Genomic DNA, 23,257 nt, shown 5'->3' on the forward strand with positions numbered 1-23,257 from the left:
TGCAAACCAGTCATGCTTCTCATAGTGTTTTAAAGTATTTGTGGATCAGGGAAGGCACATGACATTCGGTGTACACTACATGTATAGTGATGTGATCTCAAGATGAAACTTTTCAGGGGCAGAGAAGGTGAAGTTCAATGAAAGGTTCATGACAGGAACAGATGAGGAAGAGAGAGATTTGAATAAGAATGTAGGTGAAGAGTGAGCTGTGCATCCTACTTAACTCTAAAAGGCTCTTATTGGCCGTCCTAAGCATATTTTCAAAGAATAGTTGAGTCAGCCGACATGGTAATTCACATAACCTAAGAAGTGGCTGTCAAGGACATAGGTTGTCACCTGGTTCAGTTACAGTTACTGAAAGAGATTTAAACTTTTATTTAAACAACTGGATTTCATTCCAAACCCTTTCATTTTCCAGCTTTGTGTTCTTCAGGCGAGCCATCCAAGTTCTGTAAACTTTTTTTTAACCTTTTATGTGGAGAAACACTACTCCACTTCTGTTATTTTTGTAAAAATCAAAAAGAAGGCACAGTATATTTCTAAGGATACCTGCAATAACAAAACAGTGATAGCATCAGAGATAATGATCAATAATAATTACACAATAGAAATAAAAACAAGCTTTCTTTAGCACTAAATTCAGTATGTTAAATGTTACATTATCATTTGTTGCATTACCACAACCATGTGAGATATTTAGAATTACAGTCTCTAGAGTGCAGAGAATAGAGAAATATTAAATTGTTTACCATATCATATAGTTAGAGGTAGACACATTCGGGTTTGTCCAAGCCAGGAGCTAAACTCTAAATGTCTCTCTACTGCCTATAAGTGGGGTGTATTCTAAGTTTGTATTTCTAAGCAAGACATTGTAATAAGATAATGCTGTTACCTATATTGTTTGCTCTTCAAAGAGCTTGCCTTCTGGTTCAGCATTGAGTACAGTCAAGTAAGTGAGGCAGTGAATACTTGGAACCTATACAGATGTGTCCTGGTGGTTACACCTGTAAATGGTAAATTAAAAAAAAAGGTTTTGTTTTAAGAAAAACAGTTTAATAAACAGCAATTGTTTTTCAAATATTCAGTCTTCTATTTTAAGTAAATGTGCCTTCATAATTTCACCTGTAGTCACATCTTCATGCAGTGTCTGCAATTGGTAGAATGTAGAAAATATAGTATCACCTGGGATAATTTGATATTAGTGGTCAAATGATTTATACTCCATATATCTCCATGATTTTAAGTTATTAAAGTTATCAGTTCAATCAAATGTGAATTAAATGATATTTCCTAGAGACAATTTTTGCTATACTATATAGATAATTTGCATGATATATGCCATATGCCAAAAACAGCACAGTCAATATGAATAGAAAGTGCAATTAATGTATCAGTAGAAATTTAGTGTGGTAGATAATCTACATAAAGACTAAGTCCCTATCACACATTTTTTTCTTAAGTGAGAATCTTGGAGGACACAAATCTAAGGTTTAAATCATTCATATTGTAAGATTTTGTGAGAGAAAGGACATCAAATTTCTTCACAACACATTCTCTTTTAGAGGAACAGAGGAAAGAGAAGGACATATATCTGACTGCATGTGAAATTCCTGGTTCTTTTTTCATGAATGTGAGATTTTATCTGTTGGGAATATACCCATACAGAATAATTCTGACTCACTAGGTTTACAATTTTATTTTCCTATAAGCATATTTTCTTCTAATTTCCTAACATCCACCTGATTGCTTTTTTTTTTTGCTTTAATAATGATGGCATCACTGGATTTACTCAGGAAATAAAGTGTTGCCATGTGTTTTTAGCATGCCTGGGGGCATACATCAGAAGGCACTGTAGTTATGGATTTTCATTGCAACACATAACTGACAATTACTGGGAATATGCCTTGTTTGATTGCCCTGTGGATAACCTCAAATGCACTTCCATAAACTCTGAAGTGTAACAGAGATATATTGATTTCTTAATTTAATGGAAAATGTGTGTGTAATATAAAATAATGGATTTATTTAATGTAGTTACATCTAGGAATACAGATCTCTATATTTCATGTCTTACATGTGCTTGAAGTAATGACTAATCAACAAGAGATAGATAGAGCTTAACCATTGGACACTTCATAATCAGGCTAAAAGACCTAGCTCTTGACGTTTGGAATTCCTAAGTACTGAAAATATTTGAGTACACTATTTACATTGTTTTTGCCACCTCCTTCTTTGTTGAAAATATCTAGTTTAGAAAAAAAGTATTGTTTTTTTAATTTTATGCAAAGGGAGCAAATGTAGGTTTACAGTTGTTCACATGGAAAAAATACAATAATCACTACATAATAATGCAAGGATAAACTATTTTGCATGCTCACAACTGTAAACCCACTTTTGCCACAGTCTGTATTGCCTGTTTTATTATAAAGTAATAATACAAAGGTTTTTAAGGTGATTACAAAATAAATTGTTGGTTTAATTTTAGTCCTTTCTTTTCAAAACCACCTATAATGGGCCTGTTTTGAATATTTTCAGGGGATAGAACTAAAGTTCTTGTGCATCACTAATTCATTCCTTATGAATCATTATTCGTGTGATATATAGAGGTTGGGAATCAGTCTTAATCTTGGAAAATTGTCTCCTTTTATTAGTTTTTAATATCACTAGGATTATTTTTTCTCCGGTTTCTATAGGAAGCACTAAGGGCTTCATTAAGGTATCCAGTAACATTCAATTGGTAAAAGCACTCTTAAGAGAATGTGCATACAGGCTGCTTCTGTACACTCCAGGAGTTTATCTTCTAAAAAACTCATTTATAGTTGTGTACAATAAAAGTTGGTTTATTGAGAGCTTTTCTCAGGCCGTTATAGCCATTAAGACTCTTTCAGAATTCAACGTGACACCCGTTGATCATGGTGAACTGAAGAAACAAAAAGTGCAGAGGCTTTTGCCAGCAAGAAGGGGGTGTTTTACTGGAGGGCTCTGGAAGGCAGAGATGGGGAGAGAGAGCATCAGGTGCCACATCACAGAACCCTCTTTATTTTGCCTTGGCTTCTCCTCTAAGTATCGCTTTTGAGGTTTTCCCAGTCCCTGATTAGCCCAGCTAAAGAGGGAGGTCTGAACTTTTGGCTTAGCCTTCTATGGTTAGGGGACAGAGTCAGGGGCATCAATAAAACCAATCCATAATTTAGTACCTTGTCATAGTCATACAATTAATTTGTGTTTGCATTGGCCAGCACCATTCAATTGTCATTTAGGCACTACTTTTGGGTCAGCATATCTATTTTAAACAGTGCCCCAAACCACTTCAAAATTATTCAGGTGGAAAAACTTAATCTTGATTGTTTATTCTCAAGATCTGATTAGTTGTATAGAGGTACATACTCATATACTATTGTTAAGTCTAGTCTTTTAATGTGAGTATTATTATTATGAAAACAAGTAACATATAAAATTAACTAGTAGTAGGATTTAGATGTTGTTTCTTTCCCTTAAATATCACCCCTTCCCCACTCCCAAAAAAAGCATTAAATCCAAAAAATACCCTTATAATATGCACATGGCTATTTTGGGACTTAAACTGTGAATGTATACGTAGCTTGCCTATTATCTAGAACAAGGCCAACATTTGAAGACAGTTTGTCTTATCTTCTTAATATGTCTAATACTCAACAGAGTGCTTAAGAATGCAGTAGAATGTTCCCCTTGTTGAAGGGTTGATGTGCAAAATGGTTTGTGTATGAAGAGAATTGCCATTGAGTGAAATGTTTTTTACTCTATTAGTATATTCTGAGTGATAGTCTGTATAAGACTCTGCACTGAGAATATCATAAGAAAATAGGTATTGTCTATAATTTTAAGTGCAGTGGGGGACACAGACAAGTACAAGGTCTTGCAAATAAATAAAATTTGAGTTATTCTATGTTCTCTGAAGAAAAGATACATCACAACATGAACATTTTCTGAGAGGATCTTCATAGTTGTTGTCTAATATTTTCCTAGAAACATTAAACATATTGCTAATAATAATTAACTTTTCTGGTAATTTTTATCTAAAATTTACTTATGATTTTATATTACCTTATTCATCCCATGTTATAAAAATTGCATTAACTGAAGGGACTTATCTAAGAAAAAGAAGATCAAAACTATGAACAATAAAATCACAACAAACTCACAACTATCAGGAACTAAACCTAAAGAGGAAAAAAAAGACAAAAACAAACTAAGTAAACAACTAGAACAGGAACAAAAACACAGAAGTGGAGATCACATGGAGGGTTATCAGTGGGGGGCGTTAGGGGAAGAATAGGGTGAAAAGGTACCGGGAACAAGAAGCATAACTGGTAGGCACAAATAGGCAGGGGGAGGTTAAGAATACTATAGGAAATGGAGAAGCCAAATAACTTATATGTATGACCCATGGACATGAACTAAATGAGGGCAATGCTGGAGGAGGTTGCTGGGTGGAGGAAGATAAAGGGAAGAGAAAATGGGATAATTGTAATAGCATAACCAATAAAATACACTTAAAAAGTGTATACCTGATGTTACAACAACAAAAACAATATAGTATTTGGACATATTATTTATGCATATGTAAATTTATTGGAAATAATTACCACTTTAAAAGTAGGTATAAAGTAATTTATAAAATCTATTATTTCTAAATAAATGTTATTCAGTGGATATAACATTTTACACTGCTTTTCTGCTTCTCATGTACATGTATCTGAAGGCCTTCTTTTAATACGAAAGTTGTAAAATTCAGTAAAACAATAATAATTTAGTCTCAGTGTCCCCAAAGCATATAAACTTTCTTTCTTAAATTTTAGCTTTAGTATTGTTTGATTACAAGGATGTAAGCATTTAATAGTCTACAGGTATTTGCCCCTCCATGTTTAGGAAATCATACAGAATTGTCCTTTACCTTTGCTAGGGCCCCTGTATGGAGAAAACTGTCCAAAACAGTGCTGTTATGTAGACCTGTTCTCATGAACATGACATTATTGCATATGAAAATTATGGTCTAAAGGAGCTCACATTAAGAAAAATATATCAGCTTGATTTCCCAATTTCTCATTTAAGTGCATTATTTAGAGATATCCATACAATAACTGACCATTTTTTATCAGTTTCAGAGTGTGAGTATGCAATAATTGTTCTTCCTTCTTATCATTAATCTTCAAAGTAACCTTTATAAACAAATGTTCCATTTCACTGACAGAGAGGGGATTCAAGAAATCCATTCTAGAAATGGAGTCTCTATTCACTTACATCAATAATTTCTAAAGTCACACTAATAAATACACATAATTATCTATGGTTTGGGAACATCTGGTAAACTTAGGTAAATTAGATACTCAGGTCATTTACACATCTCACTTTTCATTCTAGGTAGAAATAAATGCCCAGCAAAAACTCTGAAAGGCCTATTCTTTGCTGTAAAATCAATCTCATTAAAAGTACATTAATGAAATATATGTGTTAAAATTGCTCCTGGACACAACATTTACCACTACCCAATGCAGATATAAAAACATACACAATTAATACTGGTCAAGTTATCAATAACACAGGAAGCATATTCAACATGAACAGCCTTTTACAGACCACAATTCTTTACCAATGAACAGGAATTAAGTACAAATAACTTATATATTCATTAAGCATTCCAGGAAGAACCTTTCTTTTGTCAGAAGTTGTTACTGTGCTTACTATTATGATAGACATGTGGGAACAATAAATCACATTTGTTAGATTGTTTTTAGTAAAATGCTTTGAAACGTTTTTAAAAAGGAGTTATCAAACTGTCATAAAATTAATGCATGGCCTAATTTACACTCTAATTATACTTACAATTCCAGGAGAACTGGAGATAGCAAAATGACAGCTGTAGCACTTACAATTGGCTGCTTCTGTAAGGGATTATGAAATGTAAAAGGCTGGTTTATAGTGAAGATTGTGTCTGTCCAAAGAGGGTACAGAAACTCTCCAGAGCCAGAAAGAGAATGAAGATTATAGCTCTTGGAGAGAAATTAGAGGTTATAAGCGGGTTGTAGGCAGTGCTCACAAATGACGCTAGATGTGGGCTACCATGAAACTTTCAGGAATATCTTGAGAATGCAGGAAATGAAGTTAGACTTTTTAATGTGTTTAAAATTGTGCTGTAGTAAGCAGTAAAGTAATATGACAAAATTAGGATCCCCATAAATTTAAAATGCCTGTGGGCTGATTATTCCCAATCTGACATGTGTGTCAGCCAACAGGTGATTACAAGGATCAATCTATCTGTACTGAGTATAGACAATCTTTAGTTATGAAATATGGATAAGATTTTGAAAAATAGTTCAATCATATAGCTTCATTTGTTGGAGAAGAAAGAGGTGGATTATCCACCTACATGTATTAAAGGTTTTTTTTTTAATCCTCACATGCAGAAATGTTTATTTGAGAGAGAAACATTGATGTGAGAGAGAAACATCACATGCGATTGCCTCGCATACTTGCCCTGATTGGGATTGAACCTGTGACCTTTTGATGTACAGGAAGACACTGCAACCAACTGACCCACCAGCCAGGGCTACATGCATGAACATGTTTCAGTGGAGGTCAGGCATTCTAGGTGGAACATAAATGGGGTATACACAGTAATTATGACAAAATAGGCAGAAAACAGATTTATTTTTAAGAAATGCCAACATTTATCCAAAAAGGAAAACAAATTGGAAAAGTGAAGACATTGAGCAATAGTCACAGAGCTTCTTTCATTGAACACTTTTGTTCTGTTTCCATTCTGTGTATGTTGCCTTAGAATGCATTTTAGCCAATAAAGATAGAATAATAAGCAGTATTTTCAAGTTTGGTCCACAAACATATTTTTCTCAGCCTGGGAAGATTTTACTCACTATGGGGGCATTTGGCAATATCTATAAACATTTGTGGTTCTTCCACCAGGCTGTGAGCTACTTGCGTGCATCTGGTAGAGGCACTCTACAATCCACAGGACAGTCTCTTCAGCGGGGTATAATCTGATCCAAAATGGCAACAGAATCGAAGTTGAATGGTCCTTCTTTACTCTGCTTTCCCTGTTTCATTATATGGATGCCTTCCATAAACCTGGATGCCAGATCAGAAGAAAATTTGTTTTTATTATGATTCTAGCATTTCTTGGTTTTATACATTTATTTTATTTATTTAGAGTATAGTTGCTATTCAATATTATATCGGTTATACATTGAAATCTCAGTTCTTGAACTTAATTTGTTCCAGAAAGCTGTTCGAGGAGCACTTTGTTCAAGAACTGAATTGATGATACTCATAGACATGCATTCTGTCCTGTGTTTGGTTCCTGAGAGATGTGTGAGTGATCATACAGCTTTCAGCATGAAATGGTTGTTGGGTCAAGATCTGAAGTTTTGTTTGAGCAACAAGTCATTTTCTTCTTTGAGCAATTCCTCAAGAACTGCATTATTCAAGATAGGACATGTTCAGGATCCGAGAAGTGACCGTATTAGTTTCAGCTGGTCTGTGTCCTGAGCTGACATTTCTATACCTTGCAATATGATCACCCCAATAATTCTAGTAATTGTTTGTCACTGTATCCACTTACCAGAATATTGTTGACTAACTTACCATTCCCTTTAAAGGAACATTTCGAATTTAGAATTGTAACTCCAAGTCTAATAAATAGAGAAAGAAAAAGATCGATAGACCAATAAGTGAATAAATAGATTAACTTGTTGGTATGCAGATTCATCTCATATGATAATTCCTTCAGTGGAAGGTGGCTAAAGGAATTTTGAAGAGAAAAAATATGTAAACTTATTACAAGACAAAATAAATATTCCACTTGATTAACATTCAATTCTTAATTTTTGAATCATACTGATATTTGAATTTTGCATTATATTATAATGAAAAGTAGGAGGAAATAAACACGTTACTAAGAAAAGGGAAAATTAAAATAATAAGTCTACAATTTACTTTAATTATTTACCAAAACCTTAAGAAAGATCTGTAGTCTAGTTTGAATTTATCAAGGAAAAATTCGTGTATCACATCTTAGTAATATTTATCATAGGGAATGCTTATAAACGTCACAGTTTCTGAAAATAAGATAGTAATAACTCCCTGTAGTATATATATCAAGATGATGAAATATTTTAACCATTAAATATCATCAGTATTTTACAATGATCTATCATATTATCATATGATAGAAATAGATAGATTATCATAAATAGATTATCATATTAGAAATAGATACATGTGAGCTAAAAAGTATTGTCCAAGAGAGTTGTGGTAATTTCTAGGTAGTGAAAGAATGAGCTTTTAAAAAATTCTTATTTCTGTATTTTAAATCTTGTGAAATACGTAATTTTGGTAATCATATAATCTCATTACAAAAACAGACTTTCAAAAGTTTCTGGGCCTACGTCCTGTGAAAAGCAGGGGCCTCAGAAAAGCACGGCAGGGCTTTACGTGCAAGGCCACTCACCTTTGCTCACTCTGCTTTGGAACTTTAGTGGGGTTTGTTGCATTTTCTGCTTAATTCTCAATATAAATACTATAACTGTTGGTCATATCAAAAGGCCAAAAATGGCTTAATTAATAGCAATAATCAATGAATGGAAAACTTAGTGATATATATAACCAAATATATATGTACAGTCTCCTATACTACTTCATAATTATGACCTTCTATACCATAAAAACATCACTGTATATTAGGAAAGGACCCAGCTGCTCCTAACAAAAGATCTAAATCATGGTGGTTCACAAAAGATAGTTTATTTTGATCATATAAGAATAATTCTAGTCCATCCATGTAAAAATAGCCAAATGTTTTTATAAGACTCTATGATATTCCATTATTTGTGCATGTTTTTGTGTGAGTCACATTTCTTTACTCATATCATGTTCAAGTTTATCGATTTGTACATCCTAAATATGTGCAGTTTTTTGTGTGTAAGTTATATATACATAAATCTATTAAAAAGAGAGGAGAGGGAGATGAAGGAGGAGAAAACTGGAAAGACAAGGTGATCTTGTTTTGGTTCTAGGCTACACATTGAATAGAAGGACTACCAATATCCATTACATACATTCCCTTATAGGTGCTTCCAGGGTATCTGCTCTTATTCTGCATTCAATATGCAGGTAATCAGGAGAAGGAAAAAGGCAAAACATTCATTCAGAATGAGTCTGTGGCATTTAGAAAAAGTCTTACTACCTATAACATCCAATAACTTCTATTTACATTTCATTGGTGAGCTCTGGGTCACAAGGCCAACTTTAGTTGCAAAAAACACCAGGGAATACAACTTTTTGATTTTATATGTTGTCACTCCTAAACTTCCTTATTAAGGAAGAAGAGGAGAATATATTAGGTGGTCAAAGTCTGTTTTTGCTACAAATACATGTACTCTGAATCTCTGAGAATTCCTCTTTCCTCAGCAGTTTTCTCCCTGTCCTGCTCTATATTCTGGTATGGGGGAAACTTTGCCAGCAAGTCCCCCCGTTCGCCATGGATGAAAGAACACTACCAAGATGTGATCTGCTTGGGGAGGAGAGGTGGTCAGTCTCTCAGAGGAGAAAAGCCAAGAGACCCTTCCTCAACAGCTTTTATTGGGTTGTAATACACAGGAATACAGGGCGGCAAGGATCAAACAGTAGATAATATTTCAAAGAAATCTGAGGGCTTAGTCTGAGTCAGTGTCTATCAGGAAAGGGGGTTGCAGAAACTTTGGGAGACATACTCATTTCCTGCTCAGACCCTTATCATATGAATGAATGCACTCTTAGCAAAGGAGGCTTCACAGAACTTTTAGGAATTCTTTCTTATGCCCAGTCACCCCGGATCCTACTCTAGCTGACAAGAGGCTGCACCACCTCCTTCATCACAGGTTTTTAGGCTTAAATGGATTAGAACCAGGAAGCCCTTCTCCCAGATGGAAATGGGGACTCAGGCTATGTTAGAATAGTGGGGGGTGGTGGTGAGGGTCCATTACTCTTTCTTTGTTGCAGCCCCCCAAGTCCTTCCATGATGACCTCCCAAGTGATTGTGTCTGGCTTAGGTTGTCCCCACTCTGAGGAGTTGTACCCATCTCTGACTGTCCAACAATGCATTGGGGCAGGGGATGAAGCAGAGGCAGTGTTTGCTACCAGAGACAAGCTTTGTCTCCTTAGTGGTTCACATTCCAGAGGTCACTCACTCAGTCTTAGCCATGGAGGGCAGTTACAATTCCTGAAACCAGGCAGAGCGGTTCCAAACATTCTGGCATCTCTAATTTTGAATCTGGATGTGTGTCTAACCACTTGCAATTATTAGGGTTTTTATCAGGTTTGAACGAGAGAAAGTTTGCCTTGCAGTAGTTACTAAGTTAAAACTTTACCTTATAGTAACTATGCTTTGGCAAATCCATAGGTCTGTTTATGGAGAAAGTATATTAGTATGCTGTGTTTGAGAAGGGATTCTTGATGAAAAGTGTGTAAAAGTGAAAATGTAATTTTATTTTCATCAGCCAGATGACAAGAGTAAGTGTTATGATAACACATTTGAGCACCTATAACCAGTAATGAATTCTGGCACCTCAAGTTAAAATAAATGCTGGCCTTATTGAAAATAGTGAGGTATATAAAAATATAAACATAAGATCAAAATACCATGAGAGGGATCATTAAGAAAGAGAAGAAGAGGGAGTAGACATACTGAAGAAACGAGACAAAAATAATAGAAGCCATAAGGTGGAGACTAAGGAGGAGCCTGGGAGAAAAACTGTCTTTTGTGAAGATGGAAAAAACAAAACAAAACTCTAATTATAGTAGTAAAGTTAGATAAGCTACAGAGGTTTGCTTCTTTTCTATAATAAAGAAGAATGATCTGATAATAAAGAAAATTATAAGGACAAAATAGTATAATTTAAATGAGAAATAAAGGAGGAATGTTCAACTTCTATTGAAAAGAAAAACAAAGTAGTGTTTCATATTTGCTTGTCCATTATGGGTTTTTATAATTATAGATAATTTGAGGAATTAAAATGCTTTTCCTTAAGGTAATCTAAGTGTTCTCTATATTCTTATAATATACAGAATGAAACAATCATTTTTATATTAAGTGTATTTTTTCTAATTTTTGATACAACCTAAAGGTACGTCTGAATGAGAAAAGATGCAAAGCATATGAAGTAAATTACCAGTAATGATTATTGTCAATATGTACAGTAGATATGGAAAATATTTCCTTATCCTTGGAGTATACTTCTTTATAGCAAAGGGGTAGATAGGTTTTTAAACTTCCGTGATGCTTTATCGATTATATTAAGGGCCTTAGTAAAAATCAGTTAATTCTGGACATCATGGAACTCATACAACTAATACAATAACCATTCTTAATTATCTAATTGTGCAGTATCACTTAGGCCTTTAAAGCAGAAGCCACAGTAATGCAGATTAGAATAGATAATTCTGAACACACAGAGCCTCAGATTTCAGGAGGTGGACCAAAGAAGCTCCCAGCCCAGTGGGGCTACAGCATGTCACTATCAGACTGCTTATTATTAACTCTGGGTGGTGAAAACTGTTGCTAAGAAGAGTCTGGCTTTAATCCCATTGCCTACAATAGATGACTGCTTAGAGTACAATTCCAGGGTCTTCTTATCAACTCATAGATGCACACAAATATTAAAATGTCAAAACGGAAGGAAAAGGAGGATGATAATTCATTGAGAGTTCCCAAAAGGAAGTCTGAGTTAACACAACTGAAACCTTAGCAAAGGGAAGTTGTTCCTAAGTAAAATGCCAAAATACATAAGGATGATTCTTTCCTCTAGGGTGACAGGAAGTCCTCAAAGTACTGTACAAAACAGAGAGAGGGCATATTATTTAATCTTGAAGCATCCATCTCACATTCTGTGTAGAGCAGGGGGTCGGACCTGCAGCCATGGACAACACGTGCCCAGGATGGCAGCGAATGTAGCCCAGCATAAAATCATAAGTTTACTTAAAACATTATGAGATTTTTTTGTGTGTGATTACGTGTCACAGTGTATTTAACGTGTGGCCCAGGACAACTCTTCTTCCAGTGTGGCACAGAGATGCCCAAAGATCCGACACCCCTGGAGAGGGACCTCGTGCGCAGGCTTCCTCGTATAGGAAGGAGTGCAAAGAGGAGGTAGCAGGACTCTGAACAGAATGGCTAGTTGCTGAAGTGCAGATTGAGGCAGGAAGTGAGAGGTGGTTGGAGTCAGCGACAGGAACAGCCCCTGCAGCGTGTTGTTAGCCAATCATAGCCTTTTGCTCCTCACCTTTAAGAGCCAGAAGAAACCATTAACTTATTTTGCAACTGTAATATACACATCATTTATTTATTTTATTTGCCATTGAATAGTTTTAGATAGTTTGTGTGGACAAATTTTTGTTCTAAAAATATGATCATTTCTTTGATTTGTTAAACATATTAAAGGTGAGTAGGAATAGATTAAGAAAATAGCAGTTAGGGGAATATTGCAGCAGCCTAGGTAAGAAATGGTGAAGGTGAGCCAAGGATGGGGGTGGTAAGATATGAAGATATAGAAAGCCAATATTGTTATACATAGAACTTATAAAACTTGGAGATAGATTAAATATAAACAGGGACTAAGAAGGAGGTTTAATTACTGTAGGTTTATAATACAACACATTTTTTCTATCTGAAAAATAGATAGAAAAATTGGGTTAGCTTCTACTCATTGTTTTTTCAGAATTCTCTTTTCAAATTTTTACCCTAACAGGTGAACTGAAGACAAGTTTTTTTTTTTTTTTTTTAGTTTTAAAGACGTCGGTGATCATTTTGATCTGCATCACATTAAATTTATAAACAACTTCAATAAATTGGCATCCTTATATTTCTTTTTTTTTTATCCAGGAACATAATGTTACTGCCCAGTTGTGGAAGTGTCTTTCATTGGGTATCGTTTTCAGATTTTGTTCATACAGATCATGCACATTCTTATTAAGGTTAGTCTTAGTGGTTTTGTTTGTTTTGTTGCTATTGATTCTTTGATTATATCTTTAACTTATTGTTTCTGCACACATAGAAAAGATAGTTTTTCTGCATGCTATTTCCCCTCACTGTAACAAATTCTATTATTTGTAATAAAAAAATGGAGATGTTGAAAATTTGTAAATGACCTGTATAATTGCATTGGCATTAGTTGTATTTCCAGAGAAAATAAGCATTCGGGAGGTTTGATAAGGGTTTAGTCTTCAAGATGTCTGTTTTGAGACACTTTTAAGGTATCTGAGTAAAAATGTGCATTATTTAATTGGATGCATGAGTCAGAAGACATCTGGGCAGGTAACTTAGAATGGAGGCCATTAGTAAAGAGGAAACTTTTTCAGGAGACTGGAGACTATGTATGATAAGAGATAAATAGCTTAAACATTAAGCTGTGAGAAACCACAACATAAATAGCTTGAGAAAAGAAGAATAAGCAATAACTGAGAAAGGGATGTCTGAGAGATATTAATAGAAGAAAAAAAAACAGAAGTATTAGGCCAAAGATAGTTTTCTAAAAAAAGAGATAGTTCAGATGGTCAGGATTTAGCAGAAGGAACAAGAAGATAAATGATGAAAATAAAAAATATATAAATTTAACAACATGAGGTAACCAGTTGACTTAGTGTCCAGAAGCTATTCTAAAGTGAGAGGATATATTTTACTGAAGAAACCCTGAGGGTTAGTTCAAGGCATCCTTAACAGATGTTTTCATTTAGGGGTTGGGGAGGGGAAAGAGCAAGGTATCTGACAAGAAGATATTTCATTAAGGAGGTTTGCATTCAGATGAGGAAGACTTAAACATTAGAAATACTGACATGGTAATGATGTAAGAGGGAGAAGTGAAAATATTTGAGAAAGAGGTGACAATCCATGATATAACATTGCTGAAAAGACAGGATTGGCTGGGACCAAAAGAAGAAGAGAAAAGGAAAACATCTTTGAGACATCATTACTGAACATCTCAAGTTAAATACCAGCAAGGATCAAAAACAATATTTATATGATGCTTTTTAGATATTTGCAGACTGCCTCACTCCCAAGAACTTATGTGTAACTGAAATGTCTACAATATGTTATTCTTTTGTTTTTCTCATTAATTAAATCTGTTTAAATGGAGCATATGAAAATTTGTAATACACCTTGAGAACACTTGTAATGTATCATATTATTCAATTTTTACTATAGTTTTACATTTTTATTTATGCAATTTAGTATAAAATTTATAATGGTTATACATATTTAAGATGCCTCAATTTTCCAAGATAACCATGGGATATTAAGAAAATTATTAAAATAGTGTAGATATCAAATTCATAGACAATTATTTGAACTATGCTCCAAAAACCCTATTCTCAGTTCTAAAATTTGTCATCTACATTTAGCTAAACACTTAAAATTTTTCAAATAATGTGAAGTAAGTGTCTAAAAGCATTCTTTCTTTGGGTAGGATGGACATTTTGATATGTTAATTTTTCCAATCCATGAACACGGTATATGTTTTCATTTGTTTTTGTCTTCCTTGATTTCTTTCTTCAGTGTTGTGTACTTTTCTGCATACAGGTCTTTTACCTCCTTGATTAGGTTTATTCTTAGGTATTTTATTTTTATTTTTGGTATATTGAATGGGATTTTTTCTTGATTTCTGCTTCTGCTGTTTCATTGTTGGTATACAAAAATGCCTTTGATTTCTAGATATTAACTTTGCCAATCATACCTCAGATAAGGGTTTAATTTCCAAAATATACAAGGGGCTTACACGACTCCACTCTAAGAAGACAAGGAACTCAATTAGAAAGTGGGCAAAGGAACTGAACAGACACTTCTCCAAGGAGGACATACAGAGGATCCAGAGTCACAAGAAAAAATGCTCAATATCGCTAGCTATCAGAGAGATGCAAATTAAAACCGCAATGAGATACCACTTTACTCCAGTCAGAATGGCGAACATAAACAAAGCAACAAACAACAAGTGTTGGAGAGGTTGTGGAGAAAAGGGGTTCCTAGTTAACTATTGGTAGGACTGCAGACTGGTGCAACCACTATGGAAAACAGTATGCAGTTTTCTAAGAAAACTAAAAATGGACCTGCCTTTTGACCCAGCAATTCTACTGCTAGGATTATATCCTAAGAACCCTGAAACACCGATCAAAAAGAACTTACATACCCCAATGTTCATAGCAGCACAATTCACAATAGCCAAGAGTTGGAAGCAACCTAGGTGCCCATCAGTAAATGAATGAATCAAAAAACTGTGGTACATTTACACAATGGAATTCTATGCAGCAGAAAGAAAGAAGGAGCTCCTACTCTTTGCAACAGCATGGATGGAAATGGAAAGCATTATGCTGAGGGAAATAAGCCAGGCAGTGAAAGACAGATGCCATATGATCTCACCTTTAGCAGGAACCTAAATAACAAAACAAATAAGCAAACAAAATAAAAACGAAGACACTGAAATAGAGAACAGACCGACAGGAACCAGAGGGAAGAGGGGAGGGAATTTAAGGGGAAAAGGGGAAGAAAGGTTTACAGAAACAAGTATAAAGGACATATGTACAAAAACTAAGGGGGGTGGAAATGGGAGGGGGTGGGGAGCACTGGGGGGGTGAGCTGGGATGGGAGTAAAAGACAGATAATTGTACTTGAACAACAATTAAAATAAACTAATTAAAAATAAATATAAAAAACCTAGAAAAAAATAAAAAAAACTAAAAACATTCTTTCTATTTCCTTCTGGGAAAATTTCACACAAACCTTGGTTGCATTTTTCTGTATTCAGTGCATAATCCATAGACCATTGTGACTCAGGGTTTTCTTGCCCCGTGTCTCTTGACCTTAAGGATAACAATGCACTTTTCACATGTATCAGATACGAGTCTACAGGTATCATAGGTGGGGCTAACCATTGTTGATTGCTTTTTTGACAAATATTAGTAGATAAGAGGTAAAGAATGTATACTTCATGCCCCACACAAACAATCGTACAGGTCACTGGACTTTTCTTTCAGTGCAGAATCACTGCATTGGCTTTTACTCCCCCATTGCTGTGCCATCTGTCTGGCTCTACTCTAAATTCGTCTCATCTCCAGATTTTTGCTCCACCTGCTTCTCTTATATTCTTCTCTCATAGTTTTTCAGAAGTAAAGTTTTCAGCCAGAAAGAAATGTTTTCCCTGTGAAAAGCTTGAGTAAAACAAACATATGCAATCAATATACTAAGAGGAACACTGAACAGCATCCTCTTTGTAGGCGAATTGTGTGGCCGAGAGCTCTGGATGGGTAGGAGATTTTGATGGGAAGTAAACCATGGTTTATTTCCAGTTCTCCTAGTATTTTTGCTCTTCATATTTTTGAAAGATTGTGAGTCCTAAAACACTGTTCTGTGACTAATATTGATATATCATGTAGGCATTTAGCTACATTGATATTAAATCCATTTAAATGAAGTCTAAGTTAATTTAACTGAAATCCTAGCAGAGTGGCTAAAATACTTATTTGAACCACCTAGGTTTGCAATCTGCTTGTCTAACCTTGGACAAATTGTATAACCTGTCCATTTCTTTCTTTTTTTATGCTCTTGCATGTAGAATGGAGATAACAGTACTATATAGGTGTGTTAAAGATAAAGGTTGCCTGTAGATCATATAAATATCTAATTGCTGTTATTATTTGGAAATAATATAGTATCTCCATAGTGAAAAACAATTACTAGTACTAGATATCAATGTTCATAAGCAAATCCTGGGATCATGCTGTGAGTATTAGTGATTTATTAAAGGAATTTACACCTAAAAAGTTATTGCCAAAGTTTGAAAACCCATTGAATTCTTAAATTACATTTTAATGCCTTATAACATTTTGTTAATATATGTTGGTCAACATACTGGAAATGACCATGCACTACAGTTCCACCTTCTTCAAAGATGAAGATACAGAGAGTCAAGTCACTTATGTGACTTTGAGAAGTTAACAAAGCTATATGAAAAAAAATCCCTTTGGTTTAACAAAATGTAGCAAGTTGTTAAACATAGAAAGATTTCCAAAAACAGTAACTAACTGGTCAGTTAGTTTGAGGTTTTATATGCAATCATGTTATTTAAAAAATGTTAGATTGGGAAAATCCTGCATGCAAAAAAACAGATGTCATACATTTTATTCTGGAAATTTGCTGTAATGAGTAATTCTTAAAAGTCAAAAAAATCAAAAGACAAGAACATATAATAATTGTCTTTAAAATCATTGTATGTGCTGACACAGTGCACTGTGTATGCTTTACATCCAATTCTATCGTCACTGCTGAGGGTTTAATTTAATCTTTCTCTTCCCTCCCCTCCCTTCTCCCTCTTTCTCTATTGCTTACACCTCCCTCCACTACTTTCGCACTAAAATATTACCTGTATTGTTTGTCTTCTTTTAGCCAGGTCTCCACAAACAATATCCTAAATATTGGGGCGTATCTGATTGTAATTTGTTCAATGTTATAACATTAAATATTTACTGAGTTAAAAGCAGTTATTTTTATAACATTTCATGGCTCGTGACATATGATCCCAAAATCTGTTCAGATGAAACTTGGATTTCAACAAAATTAAACGCTAAAGAGAAGCCTGAAGACATGTTATTATATTAAACTGGGAGATGAAGTGTCATTTTACTGAGTACTCTACATCACAAATGTTATTAAAATGGGAGAAAGTATTACTACAATAAGACTTATGTGGAGCATCAAACTTATGCTCAAAATAAGTACCTTAAGAGTAAAGAGTCATTTGTATAAAAGAATGTTGTTTATTTAATATTTTATATTAGCCTACAGCAACCTACAGGGTATTTAAATTTCTAATGAAAACAGTGTTTAGAGATAGAAAGTGTTAATCATAAAAATAATGAAATATGTGACTTTAGGGCATGGATGGTCAGTCATCACCTACGGGTCTCATGCCTTTGTCTTTGATCACTGTGAGAACTAACAGTTTCACTTGTAAAATTCACAGACTAATACTCAGGTAGATGGGAGAAGTAAGGGAGATTTTTATGTCCGTTACAGAGTGATTGAATGACAGATATCTGGAATATGTATGACCCTCTAAAATAAACTTTTATTTGTCTTCTATTTTGTGTGTTTAAACGGGTTCTCATAGTTTAATTAAAGTCACTATAATTTTTATTTAGGTCTCCTCCAGTTTTTTTATTTTTATCATTGTACAGTTTTAGTGAAACATATTTGTGCATAAACCCTTTTTACTATATTTAGAATTTATCTTAATAAATTCACAAAGTAAAAATCTGCCCTCAACTGTACCATGTATTTTTAAGATTGTTAACATAATGATAAGTTCCATGTAATTTTTTAGTGGGAGAGGAATTATAACCAGTATAATTTAGAGCAAAGACTACGTTGTTTTTATTGTTGTTTTCTCTGACCTTGCAAACAGTTTTAAAATCTGAGTTTCTCACTGCTGGGGACAAGTGGCTATCTAGTTACATACAAATATTGGCAGCAATCAGGATTGTTTTTCCTTTTTTTTTTTTTGCCCAGCAATCAATTGCAATATGTTGCAAACACTTTGTAGTGTGACAAAATTGCATCTTGGGGAAGAGCTGGCAACTCTTTCATCAAAACATGGTTTAGCACCCTTTAAACACAAGTTTAAAAATTTTGTGGATAGTTTTTCAATCCTTAAAACAGAGGAGTCAGTAATAAGACAGTTATATGTGCTTTTTAGCTTTATTCACAATCCATACACAGGATCAGACTAAGGAAACATAAAAAGAAAGATGTATTATAGTCTATTTTCTCTTTAATGGTGAAAAATTCTTATTAAATATCATTTTTTAAAATGTTTTTTTCATTATTTGTATAAGTGGAAACAACTTGCTAATGCTAGTAATGGTGTTCAGGGAAAGACATTGGGGAATGTCATCATATGAAAATGAGTCTGTCCTGGAAGCTTAGAAATTTACATTTCTAGCCAATGTTCTTATTTATGCTAAATGGTAGATTAGCCAAATTCTGTGTTGTGGCTCCCTGAAATATAACTTGAGAAATGCGGTTATATAATTTCTCAAAGTATTTAAAGAATTTAAATCTGTAAGTAGGTCATATTTGAAAGCAAACACTGTCTTAACTGAATTTTAAGAAGGGAAAACCTATCATTACCTAGTAACAAGAAAATACAGTATCTCCTTAAAAGATTATCTGCACTCAGAATGGATGTTTACATGGGAATTTTCTAACAATTCGGCATTAGAGTTCCACTAAATAGAATAATAATTGCTGGAACTTTCAAGAAAACAAAGTGGATGATTTTAAGAGAGGAGTGGGCGCTGATAATGAGGTTCTGGTGTTCAACCCAGATCGTAAAAAAAGCACAAGAGGGAACTAATTTCATTCAGGTTACTCCCTTGACTGCAGCTAATGCTTTGCTAGGAGCTGTGTTAACTGGTGGAGTTGTGGCTCTTAAATGATTGTGTATTCACATTGATTGTACCATCTCATTAGCTTTCTATTTGTATAAACAAGGTTTCTCTGCTTCCTCTAATTGCACATTAAAAGTAGGAAGCCCTACTGGGAAGCAGAAATCCAAATTCTAATACAAGCTCCTCAGAGATGTAATTTTAAGGAATTTAGAAAGTTTCCCGATTTAGACTCCTCAGTTCCTAATTGAAAGTAATGAAAACCTGGAGCTGCTAATTTTTGTTTGTGTGTTTGTTTTTACTCATGGAAAAGACAAGTATATTTAGTCAATGCATTTTGAAAACTTGTTACTACAGAAATAGGATATTTAATTCTTTAAAGGGGCACTGCAAACCAGTGGTATTATTTAAATTCCCGCAGACACAGACAACAACATGGTGATTATCAGAGAAGAAAGGGAGTGAGGGGAGGAAGAATAGGGTGGGGTAAAGAGGGATAAATGGTGATGGAAGGAGACTTGACTTGGGGTGTTGAACATACGATAAAATTATACAAATGGTGTTTTATGGAATTGTGCACCTGACACCTATAAAATTTTATTGACCAGTATCATCTCAGTAATGTCACTTTAAAAGAAAATTAAAAAATAGATGTCCACAAAAATAAAATAATAAAATAACAAGCATATTTAAGTATATGAATCAAGAATGTACAAAATGTTTTTAAAGATAAGGCATTAAACAGTGATTTAATATGGAATGGTAGTACTGGAGGCTGAAGGAGAAAAATTCTTTCTCTCTACTGTTTAGAGTTAGTGAACAAATAGGCTACATATTTGTTATATTTTTCCCCTGGTTTGTAACATTATTTTCTCGATCAAATATTCTCTTAGAACTTCTAGAAACTTGGTAGGTGGTACTATGGCAAAATTGGTCACTCTCTGTTTTAGCAAATATGTGTGATTTCTAACACAGCAGACTGATGTGATAAAAATAAAAGTAGTAATTACTTCCAGTCAGGTATTGCTCTCCCAGCAAGAAACCAGGGTGAAATTTTACTGTATTGAGGAATATGAATTATTTCCTATTAGATGCCCTCCTCCATAATTTAACTGACAAACCATAACAATAAATAGTTGAAGCTAAGCCAACTTTGCAGTTAAAGTAACCCCGAAATAAAGAAACTTTCCTAAATATATTGCCTTTTTTGGTTTGTTGCATACGTGTATTTGCACATAAATTGTGCTTGCTTGGTTTATCTAGTTTCGATGTTAAAAATTATAAAATGACCCCCTAAACATTTTGATCTTTAACAATGATTTGAGAAATATATCTAATGTATCATTGGCCTTTTCCTTAAAAACATGATAGAAATAAAATATCAACCCATTGAACTCCAGTGTATTTTGTAAATGTTTACACTGGACTTCATCTGAGTCAGGTCTAAAAACTAGTTTTGGAACACAGTAGAAGTTTAATGTTAACTGTGACTTAGATGATAGTGTGTTGTCATGTTAAATTTCCCGATTTTCACAAGTATACAATTGTACTTATGTAAAAGGTAAGATTTCTAATTTAAGAAAAGTTCCCGGCTTGGTGTGACTCAGTTGATTGAGCACCGGCCTGCAAACTAAGGGTTGCCAATTAGATTTCCAGCCAAGGAACATGACTGGGTTGAGGGCCAGGTCAGATTCCATGTGGGGGGCACTTGAGAGGCAACCACACGTTGATGTTTCTGTCTCTCTCTTTCTCCTTCCCTTGCCCCTATCTAAAATAAATTAATAAAATATTTAAAAAATTGCTTAAGTATGTGAATGATGCCTGCAACTTACATTTTAGTACCTCTAAAAAAAACTTGTGTATACAGATATATTTGTATGTATGCACATTTATATATGGAGTAACTATACATGCATTTACATATGTGTTTACACACATCTACATATCTATTCATTAACATATATATGAAGCGAAGTGAGATAATAGAGATAATGGAATAAACAAACTGTGCAAAAGTTAGCAATTGGTAAAAGTTAACAAAATGATAAAGTTCACACAGTTGTTTTTTGTTTCATTCAAATAATCTTTTTTCTTTAGTTTTAAAATTAAGAAAAAATGCCTTCATTGGTGTAGCTCAGTGGATTGAGTGCAGGCCTGTGAACCAGAGTCACAGGTTTGATTCCCAGTCAGGGCACATGCCTGGGTTGCAGACCAGTTCCCCAGTAGGGGACAGGCAAGAGGCAACCACACATTGGTGTTTCTCTCTCTCTCTCTCTTTATCCTTCCTTCTCTAAAACTAATAAATATTTTTTTTAAATTGTGACAAATTACATATGCATGTAAATTAATGACTTCCACTTCAAACAGGATAATGGCTGAGGTTTTTGCCATTCAATGTGTAGGAAAAAAATCTGTTTCATAATACAGAAAATTAAACGGATTTATATATTTGTTTATATCCATCATCACATTTTTATTCTCATTGATGTTTTAATTTCAGGATCTAATGTGAAAATTACCCACTTGGGCATTAAAGAAGCTAAATGAATTCACCTGTTACCCCAATTGATGATTTTGTTAATAGCGATATCTTTGATCTCTGGATCCCTAAGTGAAAAATATAAAATAATCACCTCTTTTTGCCTTGGAGAAAATAATACCACGGAAGACAGTTTCTACCAGTGAAATGTACATAATTTATGGGGAAAAGCAATTCTCACTTTTGCTACACTGCACAGTTTGTCGCTGTTGCTGTTGTAGTTGTTAGTTTTTTTTGTTTTTTTGTTTTTTTGTTTTATCTCTGACTCTCATTCAGCAGATCTTGACAGAGCAATGAAGGAGTTTTATTAAGGGGTTGGATAATAAAGACTCAATAGAACTCTTGAGATACGATGGTTATTTCCTTATATGGGAGGATGTCTTCTCTCCTTGAGACTATGGCCAGCTGGGATTACCCTGTTTGCTGCCTTTGCATTTCCTCAAAGACAAGCATAAACTAAAATGAAAGCTTAGTGAGCACTGCTTTATTTCTTCCAGAATAAAGACACATATTTTATTATAACTGATGTTTTATCATGCTCTCTTTCAGACAGACTTGTAAATCCCATTGAATTCAAATACACGTCCATTCTATATTTCCTTTCTATGCACATATGAGTACTACAGGAGAGAATATGCAAATTTTTAATGAAAATCATATATTAAAATTATACATGCAAAACAAGTGTACAGATCAGATATACTAGCTCTCAGTGGTCCGGAAGAGCTGATTCAGGGGCATAAACTGAAGGGCAGCACCAACACAGGAGCTATTTAGCAAGGACTCCCCGCCCCGCCAACATCACACAAATGAGCAGGGGATCATGAACTAGGATTATGCTCCCTTAGGGGCCTCCTGCACTTAAGAAATTTCTAGAACATAACTTATTGCTGTGCTTATGCTGTTTACCTGCCTATGTCTAATCTGCTTTAAAACCTAATTGGGGTCTCGAGAGTAGCAAAACACTTGATTTATCAGTGTTGAAAACTCAGTATGAAGGGAAATACTGTAGATTTGATTTTTTTAAATAAAATTATATTTGAGCTGTAAAATGATACTCATGAAAAGTAAATCAGAAGGGATTTTCTAATTTAACCAGGAGATTCTAGAAATTTCTTAAGTGCGTTAAATTCTTGTCAGTAGTGGTAAATTGTGCCCCAAAAGTTCTGATAATAAACATTTCCACCCACAGACTTCAAAATAGGATGAAGACCTTGGAAGACAGAGACTAATATTCCACTAGAGAAACAAAACAATGCA

The sequence above is a fragment of the Artibeus jamaicensis genome, unplaced genomic scaffold (genome assembly GCF_021234435.1).
Source record: "Artibeus jamaicensis isolate MK-2021 breed Jamaican fruit bat unplaced genomic scaffold, CSHL_Jam_final scaffold_369, whole genome shotgun sequence".
Classification (NCBI taxonomy): Eukaryota; Metazoa; Chordata; class Mammalia; order Chiroptera; family Phyllostomidae; genus Artibeus; species Artibeus jamaicensis.